The sequence below is a fragment of the Strongylocentrotus purpuratus genome, unplaced genomic scaffold (assembly GCF_000002235.5).
Source record: "Strongylocentrotus purpuratus isolate Spur 01 unplaced genomic scaffold, Spur_5.0 spur5_scaffold_14, whole genome shotgun sequence".
NCBI classification, from domain to species: domain Eukaryota; kingdom Metazoa; phylum Echinodermata; class Echinoidea; order Camarodonta; family Strongylocentrotidae; genus Strongylocentrotus; species Strongylocentrotus purpuratus.
The window spans coordinates 25,856,634-25,881,139 of record NW_022145599.1 but is presented as its reverse complement, the minus strand read 5'-3'; the positions used below and the strand labels follow the sequence as shown (position 1 = coordinate 25,881,139).

The 24,506-nt window shown below is 36.6% G+C and overlaps 1 long non-coding RNA gene across 2 annotated transcripts; it reads left to right on the top strand.

Moving 5' to 3' along the window:
• The first annotated feature begins 18,764 nt into the window (after positions 1–18,764).
• LOC105440050 lies at positions 18,765–21,366 on the top strand. 2 transcript variants are annotated; one of them, XR_971501.2, is made up of 3 exons: positions 18,765–18,827; positions 19,968–20,087; positions 20,718–21,366. It is a non-coding gene; the product is annotated as an uncharacterized LOC105440050 (long non-coding RNA). The 2 variants fall into 2 exon arrangements; XR_004063976.1 differs by lacking the exon at positions 18,765–18,827 and having other exon boundaries at positions 19,676–20,087.
• Positions 21,367–24,506: the final 3,140 nt, after the last annotated feature.

Genomic DNA, 24,506 nt, shown 5'->3' with positions numbered 1-24,506 from the left:
TAAACTGTTAAATGCTATTAAAAAGCTGTTCAAAAAACGGAATAAATGCCTATCACAGTTTTAAGTACACAAAGTCACAGACCATCTATCTTTTCTCTTCTTTTGTTTTATCTGAATATGATTTTGCTCTTAATTGTTCTTGCTTGCAGGTGTACATATTGAATTGTTAGAATGTATTTAGGTTATGTTTTTGAGATGTATATGAAGAAAGTAGAAGAGTCCAAATGCACCTTGTTTGGATGTCACATAATTGCTACATTATTTAGATTTAAATGTCTGAGCAGTATCCCAATAAGCCAACTGTCAAAGATAAAAAAAGGATAAGGACCCACAATCTTGTTGCTAAACTGTGTAAAGATGATGAAATTATACTGTCACAATGTATGTCTCTTTTTATATATATATATATATATATATACTGTAAACAGAGCTCAATACATGTATTACATTTATTTAAAGAATGGTTGGTCTACATTAAAATAAAGGGGAATTGTTACAGTTTAACACTTAAAAGGCCGGATTATGTTGGTACTCTCTCAGCCAGAAAAGGGGGGGGGGGGGGTGTTGCCCCCTTGGAATCTCGGCCATGGAATGACGAAAAATAATTAAACTTAGCATATTGATAGGGTATTGATATTTATGTCTCAAATGGTTTTTGAATGATTACTGTTATAATATATAGTACATAATGTATGGGTAAATGTTCACGTTGACAATTGTTGACAATACGCAGTACCCATGACACCCTTTGGTAAAAAGTTATATACATTTGGTACGAAAAAGATAGGGGCAGGGTGGATTCAGCCCCCGGCCATTTTAAGGTTAAAACAAAAAGAAGATCCTCCCCGGCGGTCCGGATTCACATGCCCCGCGGTCCGGACTTTGAGAAGCCCTACCTTATATCTTCACTACACATTTGAAATAAATATAAAGTCGAGTTTGATTATACTCAGTTGCAAGTCTTTATCAGACGGGCCCGTGGTTTTTCTTAACAACTAAACATTTACTAGTACTTTTTGCCAGCAAAATAATTTTTAAAAAGCTACTTCAAATGACATCTGACAATATCAATATATATTTCTTGACTAAAAACATAAAGGAACAAAAAATGTGAGTGTTCAATATATTTATTAATAGCAATTGAATTCCTAAATGTAGTTTTCAAAAGCTAAAATGATCACTTGTTCCATTACATCAAGACTACTCAGAATATGTATTCAAATTCTGTTAAGTAAAGGATACATATATATATAGAATACAGCAGAATTCAGAATACAAGTTAAATACTATTTTTTACTATGCGATAAGCTAAATAGCGGTGTCGTAGTCTATAGGATACACCACCGGACTGTGGATAGCATGGTTCGTGGTTCAATTCCTGCCGCAGCATTAATGTCATTTCGCAAAACATTAATCTAATTTTGACACTCTCCAAAGAGCTTAACTGTTGATGGAACGGATGGCATCTCTCCTGGACTCTGCATGGATAGCATCCACATCTTTGGTTGAGATACTGGCCTTGATAAGACCTTCAAGGATCTAAATAGACATAGTGAATGACCTTACAAGGTCATGATCAATACTTGATAAGACCTTCAAGGATCTAAAGACATGGTGAATGACAATACAAGGTCATGGTCAACACTTGGCTGAACCTCATGAGATGTTCCTTTGATGGTTGAGGTTTGTATAGTAGTGTGAGTAATGGAAATATTTGTTAGGTTTGTACAACTACAGTTGATTTTATTTTTTGTAGATATTTACTATAATATAGTGCATGTATGATGATATACTAGCCCCTGACAATGTATTAAGGAATAATTAAGGACGGTATAAGATTTCTTTTATAAATATTACCTGATGCAGCATTCCTCTGACCATGAACCTGGGGAGTTCACCAAGTACCAAGGCTGCTCCCATCCTAACCATCTCATTAGGGTCTCCCAAATTGTTGATGTACAGGTCTATCACTTTATTTGTCACAAAATTAAAATAGAAAACTTCCAAGACACATTTTATAGTGGTTCCTCATTTGGGTTCCTCATTCTTCTCAAGTACATGATGTATATTCTGAAATTGACTAAGCCGATACTTTGCATCGTAACAAATGACAAGGGAAACGACTGTGAAAATGCAATCAACAACAATAAACAACGATCACGATAATGAAGATCATGATAACAAAAATAAAGGCAATGCATCTTGTTACAATAATCTTAATTTAGTTAAAAGAGGTAGATTGTGTCAATTTCTAATTTGTATATAGTATATGTTTTGAGAAAAGCAGCAAAAATAGAGATGGAAATTATAGATTCCCCCCTAATGTACCATATATCGCCTCGTCTCTTCAGATTGCCTAACTTGTCGCTACATCCGATTCAGATCTCTCTCTCTCTCTTCATCTTTCTCTGAATTTCTTCCTTTATTTCTCTCTCCTTTGCTTTCTCTATCGCACTCAACAGACCTTCTACAATCTCCTCAATCTTGTAACCCTCTATATCTCCTATCTCTCTTATACTACTCCTCTATCTCTTCCTCTCTCTGTCTCTCTCTCTCTCTCTCTCACTCTGATGATGATAATATTTATAATTACAAAAAATGATAATAATGATGATAATGATAATAATAATAATAATTATGACAATGATGATAATAATAAGAGTAATGATAATAATGATAATTTTAATACAAATACTACTACTACTAATTAATAACAATGATAATACCACTGATTTAGGAGCGCTAAAAACGAAAAGTACAATAGTTTGTGAAGAGAAACATAAAATTCATAGAATACTTAATAGATGAGAGTTCAGATTTGGGAATAATCAATTTATATTTGTCAGTTGTTGAGCAAAGGTTACGTACGAGCTGATGTAAATTCATTAAGATATTGAGGTGCCACCCTCTTTCTCACTCTATTTCTCTCTCTCTCTCTCTCGTTCTCTCTCTGTGTGTCTCTCTGTCTCTCTCTCTCTCTCTCTCTGTCTCACACACACAACACTCTGTTATCCATGTATCCATCTTACGTCACTCCCTCATCAATATCCTACATCTACAGTGTTTATCGAGAGAAACTGTGTTTATTTGTCGATATACAGAGTTTCTCATGATAAACAATGTTTATCGCTCGATAAACCTTGTGTTTCGCTCGATAAATCTTGTTTTTCTTTGATAAACAGTGTTTATCGGGGTTATTGGTGAAATGGCACGCCATACACGTACCCATCTTTCCCCGTATACACACTCGCATACACTCATCCAACCTAACCCACACCCACTCCATTTAACACATCAACGTGCACAACACGTTCAAGCAATATGAGGTCTTAAACTACTTCTATATAGTTAAATTATCTGATTGTCATCTCACTTGAGACTCTAACTTCGACTATAGTTGATAAATTGCGATATTTTCACAACTGAGTATTTTACCTTGTTGCCTTTAAACAAAAATATTATCTAACTTTTGTATATTGAGTTTTGGATTACTAAATTAAAGTATTATATTCGTGTTCTTTTGCGGTCCCTGTAAATCTTCACGCATTATATATTTGTTAGAGCAAGACCGATAGATGTTACTGTGTCAGATGTTAGATAGATGTTTGTTTATTAAGTTTTTGATAACTAAATTCAATTATTATATCCGTGTTCTTTTGTAAATCTTCACGCATTTAATATTTTATTTAAAAAAACATATGAAACTATCTTTTATCAAATGAAAGGATTAAACACGTTCAAATGGATTAAAAACAAGAGTGGTAGATGTTGCCGTGTCATATGAAATATATAGTTATGTAAAACGGGAATCACCATTTTGCATTGTATATCACTGTCTTTTGTAGCAATATGAAGGCATTCATCTGACTTTAGTAGTGGGTTCGTATAAAGGACTGCATAATATCAACAATTTGTGAGTGAAATTATCATCTCAAGGTAACCTAGAGGTGTCGTTTGATTATTTGTAGAGCATGTGAGCGCCAAATTAAAGGCGACTGGCTAGAATGCTTTCATGGGGTTGGAGAATTTGCTTCATAATGCGCGGAATAATAGTTAAGTCGAGTAACATGGGTAATAATAATGCTTTAAATCAATTTGGTTGTTGTAACTGGTAAACCACTTTACAATAAACATTCAACATTGTTATCATCACTGTTATAATGATAATAATTATCATTATCATTATTATTATCAGTATAATCATTATTTTTGTTGTAATCGTTATCATCATCATCATCATCATCATTATTATTATTATTATTTTCATTATTTTTATCGTTATTGTCATTATTATTTTTATCGTTATCATCATCACCATTATCATAAATTATTTGTTTGTTGATTGTTCGGTTGTTTCAAATCTAATTTCAGGTATCTTACATCATGTGAATTAATCTACTTGTCACCAGGAGTATTCGACGGTTTATCTCGGCTATACATAGTGGAGGTATACTTTTTTTTTTTTTTTTTTTTTTTTGGGGGGGGGGGGTTCATATCAGTGAGATTTCTTTCCCTAGAATATATTCTTAATATTTTTAGTTAAGTTTTCGAAAGTAATTATGATCACGTTTGTTTTATTTTTTTTACCTGATTATCAGTGAACTTACAAACAATCGTCTGACAGTTCTGCAGGAAGGTTTGTTTCGAAATCTTTACTACTTGGGAGTGATGTGAGTAACATTATTACATTTTCTGGCGTTGTTGACGTTATCAATTTGATTATTATTGTTGTTATTAACATTATCATATTATCAGCACTACTATCACTCTTATTATTATTATTCGCCTTCTTTTTACTATTATTATAATTCTCATCATCATCAGTATCTTTAGATTAATATTATAATTATTATCACTATTATTATGATTACTGTTATTCTTATAATAAACATTATTATCATAAATTTATTATCAATATTATCAACATTATTATGATTATTGTTGCTGTTGTCATTGCTTCTATCAACCTTAGAATTTAGTAGGCACTCTTTCATCCACTCCTGTGGAATTTCTCAAGCCAAGTGATTATCTGCACGATTTATTGATGTCTGCTGCCTTGAGATCACTGGATCTATGAATATAATAATGATAGTGATTTGTAATGCTCTATGTCAGTCAAAACTCCTGGCGCAATTACGAACAAATATAATTGTGGGCATACATGTATACAGCATATTTTTCAATCTACTTGTATTATATATTTTTTGTTATTGTAAAGTTGTGCTTTGTTTCAGAACTTTGGAGTCCAACTATGTGACCCGATTCGAAGACGGGTGCTTTCAAGATGTAAACAATCTCTTTGCCATGTAAGAAGTAGAACTCTCATGTTATGCTTCCTTCATTTAAAAATGTCAAAGATAAAAGAAAGGATATTGCGAAATATACTAGTCTCATTTTTAATAATTCAGATCCATTCCATATAATGCATTATAGAAAGAGACGTTACAGGAGATAATATATGAATCAAAGGCTCCTTTCCTTTCATATTTGTTGTCCTTTTCATAGAGTATTGCTAGGATGTTGAACGCTCTTATTCACATTTTATTACGATGGGATTTTCCCCTTTAATAAACATTCTCTTCCCAGCTATTTCTTTAACTTACGTATCATGATAATTTCAATATTCTGTAGTCTCTCGGATTTAATGAAATAATAATTATACTATTACATTTTTTCCATTTTAACCCTATTTAATGATAACTGTCCATGATTTTTAGAAGACATAATGAATATAGCTAACTTGAGTTCCAGTTTTAACTTAGCTTTCATTTTTTTTTCTATAGCAACCTGAAGAACAACTCGATTACGGAGTTTAGCCCTGGGACATTTAAGGATCTCGGAAATTCGTTTCAGAGATTGTAAGTAGACAAATTCTAACCCATTTATAAGTACACTGTTGTACGGCTAAATCTGCTGAATGACTTTAGTGAGATAAGTTAATTCATGTAATGCCATATTTTGGTTGTTTGTATTTTACAAAGAATACAACGAAAGAAAGAAATGTGTTATTCATTTGTCAGCACTTTAGAACAGTTCTGTAGACTTATATGAAAATATATGCTTTTATGTATGTATCATCAAAATGGTATATAATCAAAATCACAACCGTCACAGACCACTTGTTATCGTTTGTAGAATCTTGAAGTGGAACCAATTAACATCAATAAACGCTTCTCTGTTCTACGGGACCGAAACAGAATGAATTGCTACAGGCGTAAGTAATATCGACTTTTCAATTGAAACTTTAAAGCTCTTTTACACCCATTTTTTTTCTCTAATTATTATCATGTTTTACACGATTTTAGATGGACTGAAGCCTTAGTGATATTGATTTTTGTTTTATTATTTTTCAATGCATCCATAATTCTTGGGGATTTTCTAAATTTAACAATGTCCTGGGGGAGGAGTAATAGTCTTATAAAGGGGGTCATTGTCCGCTGGTAATCGGCCTGGTGTGATTGTACAGGGGGTTATTGTCCTATAACCCATTGATGGTATTACTTTTACGAAAGTAGTTGCGACCGTGTTATCAAAATCGTAAAAATCAGAAAATGCGTTATAATAAAGATATAATGACAGTTATTAGAGGAATAGTTGTATTATAGGCTCAAAGGGGACCCCCGAGAGCCCATAAAACAACTATTCCTCGAATATTAAAGCAGTCGTTATATCTTTTATATACCGTAAAAAAGGGTCATAGAATACATGTGCGACTTATCATGGTAATCAAGTTTGTTTACGCTATCGAGGTCTGTGTTGAAAACTTGCAGGTAAACCTAGTCTTCGAATATTTTTACAGAGAATTTCACGGAACTTTTGGTGTTCTTGCTGTCCGCAGAATTAATCAAGTCTTGTAATTGATCATCATCAAGAACTTCAAATCTAGGAAGAGTCTCTTTAGCCATTTTTACCTTATTTGGAAATAAAATAAGGTTTAGAAACTAAAAAATCGGAGATTACATGTCGATCTAGGCCTACAATCGAGATCGGCGGTCATCTGCGCTGTGTTTGTAGATACCAAATTAATCGCACAAAAACTGTATGGTAGCTGCGCGCGCTGCGCACAAACTAAGTTTTATCACGTAAACCAATGGGGGTCGCAACTATTTTCCTGGTACCCGGAATCTTGCGGGAATATCACTCATGAATGGGGATCGCAGTAGAATTTAACTATTTTCTTGGTATCCGGAATCTGTCGGGAATATCACTTATGAACTATTGACCATTACTGGCATTGTTCGTATCTTCTCTTATACGGGAGAATGGCTATAAAATCACGACTGCAATTTCGACCAATTAGACCAGACCAGGCTAGATTTCTAAAGAGAGGTATATAATACTTTATTAAACATACCTAAATACATGTTATATATTCATTATTTTGAGTATGCTCGATTCTATGTATGATAGTCATTGTAAAGAACGAACAAATAGATATGTGCGCTTTCAAGAAAACCCGATAGCAACTATTTTCGAAAAATCAACTAAAAGAGCAACTTCGATACCATATTGTACACCAAGCTATTGAAGTTGCCTTTAAACAGGTTGATTTTTAGAAAGTAGTTGTGTTCGTGTTTTATACACAATTAGATTTATTTTATTGAAAACTGTATATATTTTGTTCCCCTTTTCCATCAGGAATCTTGGCGAGAGTCTAATAGAACACATTGCACCGGGAACGTTTAAGAATCTCTCCAAAGTAACGGACTTGTAAGTTTTTTAAAATGATAGCTTGATGGAGCACTGAAGAGCTTGTACTTCTCTTTTGTGAACCATGGAACAATAGATAAAAAAAAATGTTTGTATCAAATTGCAATAAGTCACATAGAAAATTTGGTCTTAATTAAAGATTTGCCTGTAAATCCTACTTTAAAGGGAATAATTCGTCAGTCCTGCCCTGTAACCTGTTGATCGTAGATGATTTGGTTGTGAAAGTCAATAAACTCAGGCTTGAGGACATGGGAGAATACGTTTGCTTGACGAAAGAGCTGTGGATAAAATAAAAGAGAAATCCTTTATCCACTCGTCCTTGATAATAATTTATATTTTTTTCAAGACTCGACTGGGTTAATTTGCCTCTGCTCATTAGCGCGTTATGTGTGATAATTTAATAGTATGAATGATAAAATGACTGATTAGGGCGGATCAGTTTGAGGTAGACACAAACACAAAATTCCGTAACTAATAAAACGACTTTTTGAAGTCAGAAGGGCGTTAACTTTGTGCACCATGATATGAGTTAACACTTTTCTGACTCCAAACAGACAATAAAACATGTGTTATGGTTGTTGTCACAATTCATATTTTGGGCTACTTTTTAAAAACTTATTGTTTCATTACACAGAGTCATTACATCATTGAGCTCCAAATCTATCCCACTTTATCCTGAAATCTTTGAAGGCCTGGACAGTTTAATTGCTATGTAAGTCAAAATTTTGTTTTGTCTTCTTCATTCTGTATATCATATCTGTCTTTCCCCCCCCCCTCTCTCTCTCTCTCTCTCTCTGTTTCTATGTCTGTCTGTCTCTCTCTCTATCTTATAAAGGGTTTGCATTTGGGTTAACTCTTGAAAAGAAAATGATCAAAACCCAGCCATGTACAATTTAACTGGTATTTATGGTACTAAGAATTTACATAAACAGAATGAAGGCTTAATTATACTGCATGATTTATGGAGTAAAAATGCATGTTAAATCGAAGACTTTTTTTGATTCGTAGAATTCCTATTTTGTGATCGTACAATTATTTTCTCTCCGTAAAATATCTTTTTCTAGGGGTTCAATGTGTCAGAATTACCCGATTTTATGAGATGATCATCATTGTTTGAATACAGATTGACTCAATATTTGAGCTTTCCGTAAATCAATGGACTAACTAAACCCTTTAAGGATGTTTAGCAGGGATTTTTCAACTGCACGTAGCTAAGAGAAAATTGTTTTTCGGATTTTTTCAGCTAAACAAGCAGATCAGCGAATCAAGTCATTGTAAAGAACGCGTCAAGGAACACACATAATCTTAAACAGGATAAGGACAAAAAATATGATAAGACGCACACATTGAAGGACGAGAGCGTCATTCACATTTGGTATAGCAAAAGAAGGAAAATAGCGAACCAATCAGGGTGGTATAGAAGACGTCCAGGAATATCATATAATTATTTCCATTCGGGATTAAGCAAAACATATTTCAATAGCGGGCAGCGAAGTAGGAAAGATTCGCATTTTGGCAGCTAAAGAAGCGAAGCAGCGAACCAATCAGCGAACAGAAAATCTCCAGGAACTCATATATATCTATGCGGCATAAAGCAATTTTTAAAACCATACACAGTCCAGGACAGAGCTGGTTTTTGCATTCACGTCACATTTATATCACATCAGGTATATAGTTGATGTGGGTCTTTACGGAGAACACTGAACATGCGACTTCAGATGATATCCGGCGTCTTTCTGTTTCAAATTCTTTTACATCAAGGTAAGACGACATTTGAAAACCCTTTACGGCGATTTATTAACATTGTCACAATAATTTATCTTTTTTTTATCTCTTGATTTTCTTCGGACATGCCTTGTTTTCGTGTCGATCTGTTTTAAATTTCCTTATATCTAGGCATGGACATATCACGGATGGACATTCGTCGTTAGTTAACAAATTCATTGTGGTTGTCTCCGTCAATGTCGTCTCAATAACATTCCGTACACTTTTCTTCACTTTGATCCCATGAGGGTCAACGCCAATAAGCCGGGAAAGAATCAAGAAAGTGATTTTACACATGTTAATTTACATGCGCAGAAGATAATAAATCGCTTAAATTATGGGAAATCGACGTGCAGTTCTGGTTTATAATCGGAAAATGTTGTTCTGTGTACTGTATTTTATTTAAAAAATATGTTGATATTACAAGATAGAGGTTATATTTGGATTGGTTGTGATTTAAAATCCTGTTTCCCCCAATTTCCTCATTATATTCCGAAGTTGCAACGTTCAGGGCTTATAAAGATCATGGCCTTGTAATTGTTTTATAATGTCATGGGTGTGTGCGAAAGTGTGCGAATCAGTAATAATACATTTCATATCACCAAAATCGTCCGCTTTTCAAATTTGCTGCTCCCCATTTGGGATGTTTTTATTTAAGACACACTCTTACAGAGCACACCATCCAAACAAAGCCCAAGAGGGGAAAACTGCTCCTTTGTCAATGACCGAAAACGCTTACGCAGTCGTTATTGTTAAAACAGCTGAATGTTCTCATTAAGATGCACATAATCAGAAGGCGGTGACTCTCATAATCTCATTGGATCAAAGAAAGAATCACGTAGAATATCCATTCGTAATAGGTCCATGGTTTACCCAAAGGATCATAATTCCGAAAAAGATATCAAGTTGATTATTTGGAATGTTCATATTTCCGAAGTTATGAATGAGGATTTGAAATTCTGAAAATGAAATACGCTTTACTTTTTAGAAGGTTTTATAATTTGGAAAAATGCTGATGATGCTGCGATGATTTACGCCATTTACATGGCGCAATATTCAAGTTAAAGTATTCGATAGGGTTTGTTTTAATGTGAAAATATGAACCAGCAGCATTATGAACCCGATTTTCTTTTCGGAACTGCGAGCCCTCCTTCATATTTGTTTAATTTTGAACCTTCCGAAAAATCATCCTTATATGAAATCATGAACTAACGAAGAACGACATCGTGATATCGAAGGCGACGGACTAAGACAGAAGAGGACCGCAAAATGTACACCCGAGCAAGCAACCAAGTTAAATGGAGGTGCAAGAAGGCAGTGCAAAGATTGGAGAAAGATATAGCATCTGGAGTCAAGGAAAATCCCAAAGCCTTCTGGTCATACGTTAAGACTAAAACAACCGCTCGAGAAAGTATCGGCAGTCTTATTAAGTCGGATGGAACCATTACTGAAACAGACATAGAAAAAGCCCAAGTACTGCAAGACTTCTTTATTAGTGTGTTCACCCGCGAAGACTTGCAGAATAGGCCGACTCCTCCTGAAATTGACTTTGAATCAGCATTAACAAGCTTTGCTGTCGTACCATCAGACGTGTTCGAGTTGCTAAGGAATCTGAAACCAAATAAGTCTCAAGGACCTGATGGATTGCATCCACGTTTAATGCAAAGGTTGGCAGGCGTTCTTGATGTGCCACTTTCACTCTTGTTCAAATTGAGCTTAGAAAAGGGAGAATTACCCTTGGACTGGAAATCAGCTAATGTTACACACATTTTCAAAAAAGGAAACAAGCAAGAAAGCAGGAACTATAGACCAGTGAGTCTCACATGCGTTGTGTGCAAGATATTTGAGTGCATGGTGAGAAAGCACATCATCAAACACCTATCAACAAATGAGATGTTGTCTGCACACCAACATGGCTTCGTTGCTGGTCGTTCCTGTACCACCCATATGTTGGAAGTACTCAATGACTGGACACATATCTTAGAGGAGGGAGGTAACATTGATGCAGTTTACATGGACTTTATGAAAGCTTTTGATTCAGTACCCTATTAACGATTGCTGCAGAAAGTTGAAGCCTTTGGCATCCAGGATGAGACACTGGGATGGATCAAAGCATTCTTAGTCGGAAGGAGACAGCGTGTAGTAGTGAAGGGTCAACGGTCGGAATGGTCAAGGGAGTGTACTCGGGCCGCTGTTATTCCTGATCTACATAAACGATCTTCCTGATTTCATAGAGTCCAGAATTAAGCTTTTTGCAGACGACACGAAACTGTATGCCAGATGTGACACCGACGAAGATTCCCAGAAATTGCAGAATGATCTGATAAAGATGCAGGAATGGTCAGATACATGGCAGCTTAGATTTCACCCAGAGAAGTGTACTTTGTTGAAAATTGGCAGGTCCCCCTCAAGTTATGATTATCGCATGAAGAATGGCAATGAAACTACAATCCTGAAAGAATCTAAAGTGGAAAGGGATCTTGGTGTGCTTGTTGATTCTAAGCTGACCTTCAAAGACCACATCTCCCATGTTATATCCAGGTCTAACAGGCTACTGGGGGTGATACGAAGATCATTCGCAAACATGGACACGGACACTTTCAAACTCTTGTACATAGGCCTTGTAAGGTCTGTCTTGGAGTACGGACAAGCTGCATGGTCACCATACAGGATAGGTGAACAAAAGAGACTTGAAAGCGTCCAACGAAGAGCTACAAAGATGGTACCTAGACTGAAGAATCTTCCATACGAAACACGTCTGAGATACCTGAAGCTACCGTCTCTTGCCCATCGGAGAAAGAGAGGAGATATGATTGATGTTTACAAGTACCTTCATGGCTTATACACCACTCAGACAAACCTACTACACTTATGCAAGGAAAACAGAACACGAGGCCATACTCTGAAACTAGAGAAGACATTTTCACATCTGGACATCAGGAAATTCTTTTTCTCGAATAGAGTAGGGGACACATGGAATAGCCTATCTGAAGAAGTGGTTAATGCCCCATCTGTAAATGCCTTCAAAAACAAACTCGATAACTATTGGAAGAATTCACCTTCAGTATATGACTTTGAAAGTAAATAGAAGAATGCGGGAACTATTCCACCCTCCACACACACACACACACCTCGACACGAAACCACAACAAACAGAAGTATTGATGCAAAGGAATTCAATCGATTGTTGAACAGGCTCTGTCCTACCAACATCGATGGATTAAAGTAAAGTAAGTAAGTAAGGTTTAATAACAGACAAAACATCTGAAAACTGAATAAAAATTTAAAAAATCATTACCTTTAACAAGTCTCCATCGTATGGAATACATCCCCCTCTAAGTTCTCTCACACAATCATGTTTACGATTGTATCATTTGTAATTTGAATGGATTTTCTTCTTCAATGCGTCACTCTTTTTCTTTACAGTGTCCTGTTCTTTTCTACTTTATCTGTATTTTCTTCCTGTTAAATGCTAAAATTTTCCTTTTTATTATAGGTTCATTGTTTGTAATAATGTACACCTATGTAGATTTCGCATGGAGCATTTGCTTGAAATCATTTTGTATACACATTTAAAAGGCAATCTAACCTTTGAATAGCATGAGTTCGTTTGTATGAAGCAGAAAAATAAGAGATTGAAACAGGAAGGCAAAACCTTGAAAGAAATCGTACCTTTGATATGAAGGATATGAATCAACAAATCTATGAGATTCTCAAATTAGCAATTTGGTTAGTGCATTGTGACGTAGTCACGGACAACTTTCCCATTTGTCATGTACACAAATATTTTTAATTTCTGTTTTCTCCTAAGCCTTCTCCCTTTGGCACTACTTAAAGGATATTATAGATAGCATATTATTATAGTTCCTCTAAAAAGAAAAGACCCTTCTGATTAATACATATGGGGGAAAAATGACATTTAAGTCATATAGCGAGGGCGCCATTGTCTTGACAATATTTTAAGCGTCTAAAGTAAATCTACAAAGATATTAGATGAATGAATAGATAAACAACAGATAGATCCAAAAAAAAATACTGAATAAATAAATAAACAAATAAATATCAAGTTACAGGAGCTCCGCAGGTCCAAGCATCATGCATATGCGAGGTCATGGAGGAATATCTGACAACCCTGGTGTCACCAGACTTTCCTGATCATTACCCACCGAAGTCTCGGCGAGAATGGAGCTTCGACATACCCCCTGGCGCAATGGTAGGTCTATCAAAAGAAAACGATGTTGTCGACATTATGGGCACCTCTAGAGACGTGTATATTTGAAGGCGGGGCAAGGGGGCCCTGACAGATTTTCGATAACTAGAAAAGGTTATTCAAAACAAATTATTAAATATGAGTAACTGTTACTCTGAAATGCTTGTTCGTACAAACTGCAATGTTGCTTTGTATTGGATTCTAAAGATTCCAATCAACCTATTCCAGCTTTATATCAAGATAAACGTGTAAGGGCCTTAATATCCCCTAATGCGAACCAGAGCGCCTCAAAAATGATTTACTTGCTGAACCATAGGGTACGTATAGCCAGTTAGATGTTTTTGCCCTCTACTGATTTAAAAGTTCTAATTTGTTTTAAAAGTTCATGATACATGGAAGAGGGTAAAAGAATCCTTTTAAAATTTTGGTTAGTTTCCTAGATTTTTTTTCAATGAATATATTTCAAAGGAGTGGTAGGCCTAATTGTATTTTTTTCTTCTGAAACTTGCTATGCAGGGTCACATTAAGGTCAACATCCTCCAGGTAGAACATTTTTGGGATCCTCTTACCCTGACACACAGCAGCGAAACTGCACACGGCACTAACGTCACAACCTTCCCATTGGTCAGTGGTAATTTGACGTCACTTCTACTGCCAGAGGGTGTGGTGACGGTTCGCTTCTGCAGTGATGGGTTTCTCCTACATGCGGGTTTTGCCTTTGAAGTCAGGACGCTTCGTGTAAATGGTATTTTCTATTTAGCTATCGTTTAAAACAAATTATAGGTGTTAACAATCAAAGCATTATTGATGGATATACGCAGAGGCGGCCCTCCTGTGGGGGGGGGGGGGGGGAGGCAGAGTGGACCAGTGAAAAGTGCCCCCATTAATAAAAGAGTCCCTTCCCCCTTCTCACAATGCCCCTTTAAAATCTGATCAGTGCCCATTTACTTTCAACAAATGCACATTTTCCTTTATCATAAGTGCCCCTTTTTCAATCACACAAGTGCCCCTTTTCATATGTGGTCGTTGCCCAATTTCGGATGCGATAATTGCCTCTTTTCACCTCTGATAATTTCCCTTTTTTCCTCTTATAAATGCCCCTTTCAAAATATGATGGGGGTCCCTTTTCCGTCGACAAATGCCCATTTCCTATTCTCATGACTGTCTCTTTTCATCCCTGGTGAGTGCATCTTTTTGAAGGTGTAAGAAGTGCCCCATTTTCACTTCTGATAATTACTCTTTGTACTTTGACACATTTTCTTTTTCTTTTCTGTAAGTGTTCCTTTTTTCATCTCATCATTAAACGCGCCCCTAATTTTACGCGACTATAAGGAGCAATTTCCCCCAAAGCTCGCTCGTACGCATTTATAGATGATATACTTAATAATATGTTACTTCTTTTCAGTCTACCGTTATGAGAATGTGCTTATTATCCCATCAGGATTGGGTTTTTTCCTCTTTTTAAGATGTAATTTTCACATTGCGACCTCACAAATCTTAATTTGTTTCCTCGCTCACTTCGCTCCCTCGCAAATAATTTTTCAGACCATCACACCCAGATGCAAAGTATGATTCTTAAGCAATTTCTTATATGGTGTATAAAGTGAATAATAATAATCACAATGTAGGGGTATATACCAATGTCTTTAACAAATGGTTTATTTTCGCTTTAAGATTTCCCTTTGTAGGTGCCCTTTTTTCCAGGAACCGCATAATTTAACAACGCCCCCCCCCACCACTCAGTGTTATTTAGGGTACGTGTATGCATGTTCCCTCCCTCTGAAAGCAACCCCTTCCCCTATCTCTGGTGTGTGAAGTCAATACGGGCCGGATTTTTGTGTATTACGGGCCGAACTTCGTTGCGTGAAAAGTAGCCCTTTACCGGAGATTTGGGGAATACGAATGTGCTTCCTCCGACCCCGGAGAAGGGGGATGGGGCGGAAAGTTTCCCCCTTTGACAAGACTTTTTGAAAAAAATACCAATATTTACAATTTACTCTTGTTGATTCTAGACACATTAAAATAACTATAAACAAAAATTTAGATTCAATCTCTGTAAATCAGGTCTAATATGTACTAACACGCCTGTTGCTGTTGTTATTTTTTTTGTGCTGATGATCATGTTCTTGTTTTTTTAAATAATAAATGCAATTATTAATATTTTTAACGTCATAAAGATACTGGTCGCACTAATGACTCACGCGTTCAAGCTTGTCTCACCAACACACTCGACTTCATGTGCCGTTCTGGAATGCAGTTCATTGACGTGATCGCTAGGTGTGATAAGGTTGTCGACTGTCACGACTTCTCTGATGAAAGCGGCTGTCTGACTCCAGGTGTGTTCTCATTCTCTTTTCTTGGTCATGTTACCCGGAGGTCGGTTGTGTATGTGTGTGTGTGCGTGTGTGTGTGTGTGTCGGGGGGGGGGGGTGGCACCCAGGCGGTGTATCGGAAGGAAGCAAAACATTCTAAGTCATCACAAATATTGCTTTGACACGAACGCGACTACTTTCGAGAAAAAAAAATCTTTCTACAGTGCGTCCAAAAAAAAAACTATACACTTTTGAAATGGCTGCCGAATAAAAAATATATGATTCTAGGGAAAAAAAATTATATGGATGGAAAGCTCTTAAACTTCAATATGACACCAACAAGTTTGAAAATAATTCATGCTTGGGTGAGCACTGCTCACTTTTGTTAAGGGTATGAACATTAGGTTGCGCCGGAATTAGCCTTCCAATTTGTGAGAGGTAAATCCTTTGGAGTTTACAAAATTGAGGGTAATATGATACATTTATGATTTGCTGAGTAAACCTCATGGTTTATTAAACTAATTTTTTATGCATGAGGGAACAGGAATTGCATTTTTTATTGTAGCATTGTAACTTTCCCTGGTAGACTCAGTTGTGTGTTCATGGAAGTCAGGATGGGGGTGATGGTATATGTTGTAATTTCCATGTTACAAACTGTATTTTTTTTTGTATATGACTACGAATAAAAACTTAACCCCACATTTCAGTTATTGCAAGATTTATTGATTTACTTAATTACCAGATGGGGATTATGTAAATTGATTATTCAAATACGGTTTGTTGAATAAAGGAATGTCACAGATGTTGGCTACTTATTCTTCAGGTTACCCATTTACCTGAAGAATAAGTACCTCTCACAAATTGGAAGGTTAATTCCTGCGCAACCTAGTTTTCATACCCTATAAGGCCCGGTCACACAGAGGGGACGCATGGGGGACGCACGGCCGGCGCATGGAAAATTTGCAATTTTTGGCCAGTGCGTTGTCGTTCGCTAGGCGTGCGTCATCACTCGTTACTCGTTCATCGAGCGCGCTGGACCCACGCTATGTATTCGTCGTCATTCGCTGTGTGCGTCGGGATTTTTTGAGCATGCTCAAAAGTGTGCGCAGAGCTCGAAGCATGAATGTACACGCCAAAGGCACGCCAGACGTGCGTTGGGCGCGCTAGACCAGCGCCAGACATACTAGCGCGCTAGCTACACGCTGTGCATTTTGTGTCAGCTCGCTAGCTTTTCCAAAATCATGACAAAAGTTTGGCACACGGCCTTTTCCGTTTTCCAATGCGCTGGCCGTGCGTCGTAGAACGCGGTGCATGCGTGGACCATTCGTCAAGCGCGCTAGCAACACGCTGTGCATTCGTGGAAATTGTTATCATGTGCACTCTGGGTACGGTCTCTATGCGCACTGTATGCGCCCTGTATGCGCTCAGCGCGCTAGCAACATGCTATGCATTTGGTGTCAGCTCGTTGTAGCTACGACAAAAGTTGGGCGCACGACAACGCACTGGCCAAAATTGCAAATTTCCAACACGCTGGCCGTGCGTTCCCCATGCGTCCCCTCTGTGTGACCGGGCCTTAAGTGGGCGGTGCTTGCTTAAGCATGAATTATTTTCGGAGCTTTTCATGCATATAAAACTTTTCCCCAATAATTATATATTTTTTATTCGGCAGCCATTTCAAAAGTGTTTAGCATTTTTAAAAGTCTTGTGCGTCATTGAATTATGGGATGTACAATAAAAAATTTGAATCGCCCTTGAGTCGATATTTCGAAAAAAGTTACTATTGTGTTCTTTTTGTTTGGTTTGGCTTTGTTGACTGCCCCTGGTAAACCAATTATGAAGATCAAAATCTACCCGACTCCTGGCAGATACTACCATTGGGTCACTTTTGATAGTGTCTGCGTCTACACTCAGTCTTTGCTACATACAATACGCGCATAGCATTTGCAGTTATTTATAACCTATCGTTGCAGGTACAGTTGTGAATAATGGTATCCGAACGTCAGACGGACAATCGTTCCTTATATATTGATCCGCCCCCACCCCCCCCCCCCCAAAAAAAAAAAAAAAAAAAAAAAATAATAATAATAATAATAATAATAATAATAAAAACAAATGAAAAAATACCAGAATGTAAATGCCGTATGACATGAGTGTATACAATTCACTATCATCATGGTCATCATCATCCACATCATCAATACATTTGCTCGTTTTTCTTATCGTAGACGTAGAGTGTCCTTACCGGTGTCGCGATACCGACATATGCCTACTCGATAGACTTCGATGCGACGGATGGTATGACTGCCCTCAACGCGATGATGAAGAAAATTGCGGTAAGTGGAACACCCCCCTCCCCCCTCTTCAAAGATATTCGATCATACACAGTATGTCCTCCGTAGGAGGACTAGAGGGCCAACTAAAATCGTGACCTTTGACATTTCATAGGTTTTGCATTGGATGCATTATGGGGGTTTTGTCCGATTTGAACGACGGTTTTGGAGGGTCAATGAATATTCATGAGCAATGACGTAAAAAATACGCCAACTACTGTTTGTTGATTGGCCATCGACAAAATGTTTTATGTATTAGGTCATGCATAAAACTTTTTTTGCATTCCCAGAATTCCCTACGATTTGAGCAAGAAAATGATGAAAAATGGCGGTTGTATGAACTGCGACTTTGAAGTTTTTCAATTACGAACAATGAAACATTTTTCTTGTAAGTGAATTTCTATTATAATAGAAGTTTGTCAAATAGTCTACATCTCAGTTGAGCAGAAAATCTTCAGGCGAATATCGACATCAAAGTGATACCATACGAATACCAAAAAAGTAAGTAAAGATAAATTTTGTGTGAAGATATCTGAAATGATTGTGATGTGTTCGTCATTGCAGTGAGGGGCTCTCCGCATTGTCACAACGTATTACCCGGTTAACCCCCTACCCCATCCTTTTTTTTTTGTTCTGACCAAAGAATATTACTGATTGAATGAACTCTAATTTAAATTGTCGACGGTAATATTTTTAGAAATAATCAGGAGTTTACCGTAGGTTATTTCATCACAGCACATCTCGTAATTTTAAGTTTAGTTCATAGCTTGATTACCGATAGTAATCGGTAGTAGATGTAGACCTGTTGTAGACTGCGCAAATGGCTCATTGCTAGTCCAAGCCGATGATATTTCGTGGAGCGGTTTATGATTTACAATTCACCGGTGCTAGCCGGCTGTAACACTCCACCAATAAGCGACTGCGTTTCCCGAGCTAGCGCGGCTATAAGGCAGGCTACACTTTGGTGTTACTGTAAAGCCTAGGCTAGTATTCATAGCATAGAGTCTAGCCTGAAGTTTCTGTCTCTTTCGTTCGTTAGCCTCTGATTTGGGTAGAGTCGGCTCCTCTCTTTAGCCAACCCTACCCAAATCAGAGGCTAACGAACGAAAGAGACAGAAAATTCGGGCTATATAAGGGCAAGGCATAGGCCCTGGCCTAGGCTAGGGTCTAGTCTAGATCTAGTTATGCTGTTGCTAGTGTGGCATTATGTATCCAGGTCCAGCTTAGTTTGGATGTAGGCTAGATAGACTATATCAACAACAACAAAACAAAACAAAAAGGGTGTCCCTATCTAGCTTCCTAATTTTACCCCCACCCCACCCCCCCCCCTCCCACCTCCACACCTCTTTTTTCTTCATTGTGCTCTAACTTCTAAGTTATGGCACTGTGCCTTGTTTGAAATATTTAGAGGAAAATGACATGTTTAGAGAGAAAATAGGTTTATATTATTTACGTATATTTACCTTGTTTACAGTAAAGTTTCAGGACTATTTGCTACCCCCTTTTTATTTGGTATTGCATGGGTATTTCTAACTCTAGTCTAAAGGACATGAACCAAGTTATAAACTGATAACTAATGCAAGCATTTGATACTATTACTTGCACGAACCTTACTAAGTTTCTGTTTTCTTTTAATTGTAGATCCTATGCAACCAAAAAGCAGATAATGACCACAGATGTGCAACAGAGACTACCAGTACCTGATCATCATGTTATGGTGAAGATCTCAGGAACAGGACACCTAAGTTGAACTCTGGCAAGGTATGTTTGTATAAAGTTCGAAAATATTCAGTCTGTATAATCTAAGGCTAAGCCCATGCCAACATCGCACTCATCTTGGACTAATCACCAATTACCATCTTAATTATAATGTTGCATTATATCTTGTAATTCTCATTTATTCTCTAGCTTTATTTAGGTGACAAACTACGGTGTTGCTTAATAAACAAATCACTTTATTCCCTCAGCATGATATTACAATACGTACTCAAAGTTTTTTTTTTCTTCTTCAATATTACATATCTATCAAGATTTTTCTCACAAAATCAGACAACAGTAGATACTCCTATGTTTATAAACAACTTAAAATTATTCAATAGACTTCTACCTCTACATGTACTGCCTGTTGTATGTAGAAAATGTTTCACAAATAATAATAATATTATAAGAAAAACAATTTTAAAGTTCCTTGTTCAATAATTGGAAATGAATATAAACCTTTACTCTACTCTTCAAAAAAGGCCCTATCAGATAGACATAAGTCTATCATTTTGTAATAAAACTAAAATGTAAGACCTAAAAGTGGGAAGTTACTATTAAACAAAAAAATCTAATGTAGTGCAGCTAGTTTTAATCTCATTTGCTTTCTCTCTTTTTGTTTGTATTATGCAGGTTGTCCCATGCAGAAGGTTTGATACCCAGGCTTCTTTCTATCCACTCTCATCTTGAGAACTCTTGAGAGCTCTACATCAGCACGCTACATCACAATGGAAAATACAAGAAAACCAGCAGTGTGACTGAGATGATCAGCACATTTTAGTGGCATACCTTATCTACAAGGCACTCTGCATGTAGACTGGGAATTGTGCACAAGGTAGTCAATGGTCTCTCTGCCTTTCGCTTGAAAGCCCTATTTTCCTTCACATATCACAAACATGGGAGAACCAAGCCAGAAGCGACATAGATCCGTTTGTATTTGCCCAACGCTCCGTCCCAAAGTTTAATAATGGAACTGGCTTCCAGCAAATGTATGCCGACAGTTCTGCCAGGTCGAACTGCAAGGGACTACTCCTGAGGCATCTAATGCCCTTATCCCATTTAAAAAATATCATCTGTCTTCCTCACACCCCTTCACTTAGTTCATCTTCGTGATAAGCTGTATAGCCCTTTGAATAAAAGTATTTGTTGTTTTAATGTGTGTACATGTAAGATACAGGTAGCTTTTTGATATTTAATCTGAATTCAAATTCTGACCAATTTATTAGGGATGCTGAACTGGATATTAAATTCAAGGTGGGGGAAATAAAATGATGTAGGAATAGTACAATAGTAGTACTCTAATAGTATTAGTGATAATTAGAGGATAAAAATAATGATAGTAATAATGATGACAATGAACAAAAATGTCCAATGTAAAAGAAAATGTACTCGTACCAACCGCCCAAGGGAAACACAAAAAGTGGTTTATGTAGACAGGCTCGTTTAGTACATGTTTCAATGAGAAACCATTTTCAAGGGAAACAAAACAAATGTGGTCTTTGTAGACAGGTGGTCACTAAAGCAGGTTTGACAATATATACCCATGCTTTACATGTTGATAATTGAATAAATCATATGGATTTTATTTTAATATATCTAATTTTCTAAATCTATAGTAGAATTATATATCTGAACAATTTTAAGTACAAGAGACGACAGCCACCCCTCCCCCGTTCATTTGTTACCTTTCTTTAGTTCAGGTTGTATTTTAAAAGATCATTATAGAAAAAATTATGTTCATGAATGTTAATAAAATTAGTTAATACAGCTTAATTCTTTTCTTTTTATTTTCTTATTTTTTGGAAGTTATGTGATGATGCTGGTGATTATAATCATCTTTCCTAATGAGAGAAAAAGCGGAAATGTAACAAGAGAGTGGGCAAGACTTAAGTAGAAATGCAATATAAAAAATGGTTTACAATAGAGATGGGGGTGGGGGGGGGTTAAATAAAGAATAAGTCAATGCCAAAATGACAGCATAGGTAATGGTGGTGGGGATGGAGGAGGGAGGGTAATAGAGCCTAGTGAAATGTCAATATTGGAAGAGGTCCTGTATTGAAAATATAACTGTAGGGGGGGGGGCGGGGTGGCAAATTATTAAACAAATCAGTGGCGACGAATGCAAGAATGAAAAGAACGAGGCAAAATTGGGGATGGGGCACAATATGAAAGATCATTGAAGGCGAGGCGAGAATGATTCATTATTTGGGCACTAGAAATATGAAAATATCATTTAAGTAAATAAACGAACAAAATAAAACACAAAAAAGAGGTAAAAAATGAATTGAGGTACCACGGTGAAATGGGGTCATCATTTTTGCTTTTTAACTGAACTTAATTTTTGTCAATGTACTTTCCATTCTGGTGACAGTGAAGTTTGTGGCCTTAAGTCACAACCATTTGAAAGTTATTACCCCCCCCCCCCCACCTCCCCGACTCTGACCTTTGTTCTACATTTATCGGCCCAATTAAGGATTCTGTCGATATAGTAACGCATGCGCATTGTTTTTTTTTTATTGCGATAATATGCTAATAAGTGGAAAAGAGCTCATGAATATTCAAAATTTTAATTTAAATATTTTGCGCGCTGCGCGCAGTCCAAAATCCCCATTTCGCTGGTGCACTAAAAATTTGTCGTCTTCATAGGCTAATACACGATAAGTGGAAGCAGTGTGCACTTTTGACCCTCCAAAATTTCCCCATGGCTAGACGGATGCAGAAGCGGAGTTGAACCCCCTGCCCCTCTTTCATCAAACCGCCCTCATTGATGAATCAAGTGCATTGAATTTTGTAATTGCATTATTGTGACTCCGTAATTGTGTTGTGGTGCAGTGGTTAATTCATTTCGTAGAGGTGTTGTGTCTTTTTACAAGACACTTATCCACATTAACCACTCTCCAACGAGGGTACCTGCCAATTGCTGAGGTAATAATCATCGCAGGGGTCTCAGGGGAAACAGCTGATGCTGATGGGCTTCTCTCGATTGAAAAAATTGTTATTATTATTATTATCATTTGTATTATTACTATTTTTGTCATTATTATTGATATTTTTAGGGGTTTTGGTACATTGTATTTTTCAATTGACTTATACATTGTATTTTTCATTGACCTATCAATTTTGTAATCAAGTGTATTTCATAATGCAATCGTAAAACGCAAACGTTTATCCTTAATCGCTGCCCTTATGTGATTATCCGTCAAACCTATGGAAAAGTGTTTCCTTTGTTGCAAAAGGCCTATGGGATTTTCTAAGCGGCTAACAAATTATAAAAACGGAACTATCTGTTTGAATGAGCCAAATAGAGTTCAACTAAAACGTTTGAAATATATAGAAATGAAAAGAGGGGGAACTTAAAGTTTCTAATTCATAAGAGATTAATGTAAATGAGTGCAGTGTAACTCTCGCATGGAATATATGAGAAGCAATAGTAAGAGTCGATTTTAGACTTTGTAAGCCCGGAGAGAGAAATTTCGATGTACAAAAGAACTATATTGTTTTTAATATTATTATTTATTTATTTGATATGTGCAAAAATATTCAAAGTATTTTTATAGCTCAATTTAAGGTCATTTTCTCTATAGAGCAGAAGGCCTTTGTGAGTGAATTAATGAGTTTGTGTCTTACCACTACGATATTATCAAAAGGACAATTTTAGTGTGTATATGATTGCTATTTGATCGCATATTGGTTTTGTGGTCTCTCAAAAAGAAATTGTAAAATGCCCAGATGGATATGTGTGCGGTGAAGCCCCCTTCAATGAAAAGGACAATCCAACGAACTTTTGTGAGGAACGTGACTGGCAGCCATTTTGGGTAAACGCCACGAAAGCCTGGAAGAAGGACAACATTAATAGCACGGCCAAGAAGGCTGTCATACTGTAAGACCATTATAACTGTTTTCAATTAAATATCACCAGTGGTTTAGTTTTCACCCGAAATAATGTGACCGATGTGTGGTTTTTTTTTTCTCTCTTTCTCTCTCTCTCTCTCTCTCTCTCTCCCCCTCTCTCTTTCTATGTCACACACGCGCGCACGAACCCTCAGTCACACGCACAACACCCACTGTCCCTTTCTCCTTTTTTTTTAAATGTCTGCTTTCATCTCCCTCTGGCTCTCCCTTTTCTATAATTAATACCCACTCCGTTTTCTATGCCTCTTTCTTTCATTCTCTATATTTCCTTTCCTCTTTCCCTTTCTCACGTTTATTAATTTAATCTGTCTTCCATTCCTCCTTTATTGACTTCTTGGTTTTAAAGAAAGTATATCAAAGAGAACCACATTCTGTCTTTCATAGCGCACTTGTGCACTTTTGTTTTGTTATTGTGTGCATATTGCGGATTATTATTATTTTGAGTCTGATTTATTTATTTCCGTTTAATAATAATAATAATATTCCGCTTATATAGCGCTTAATACAAAT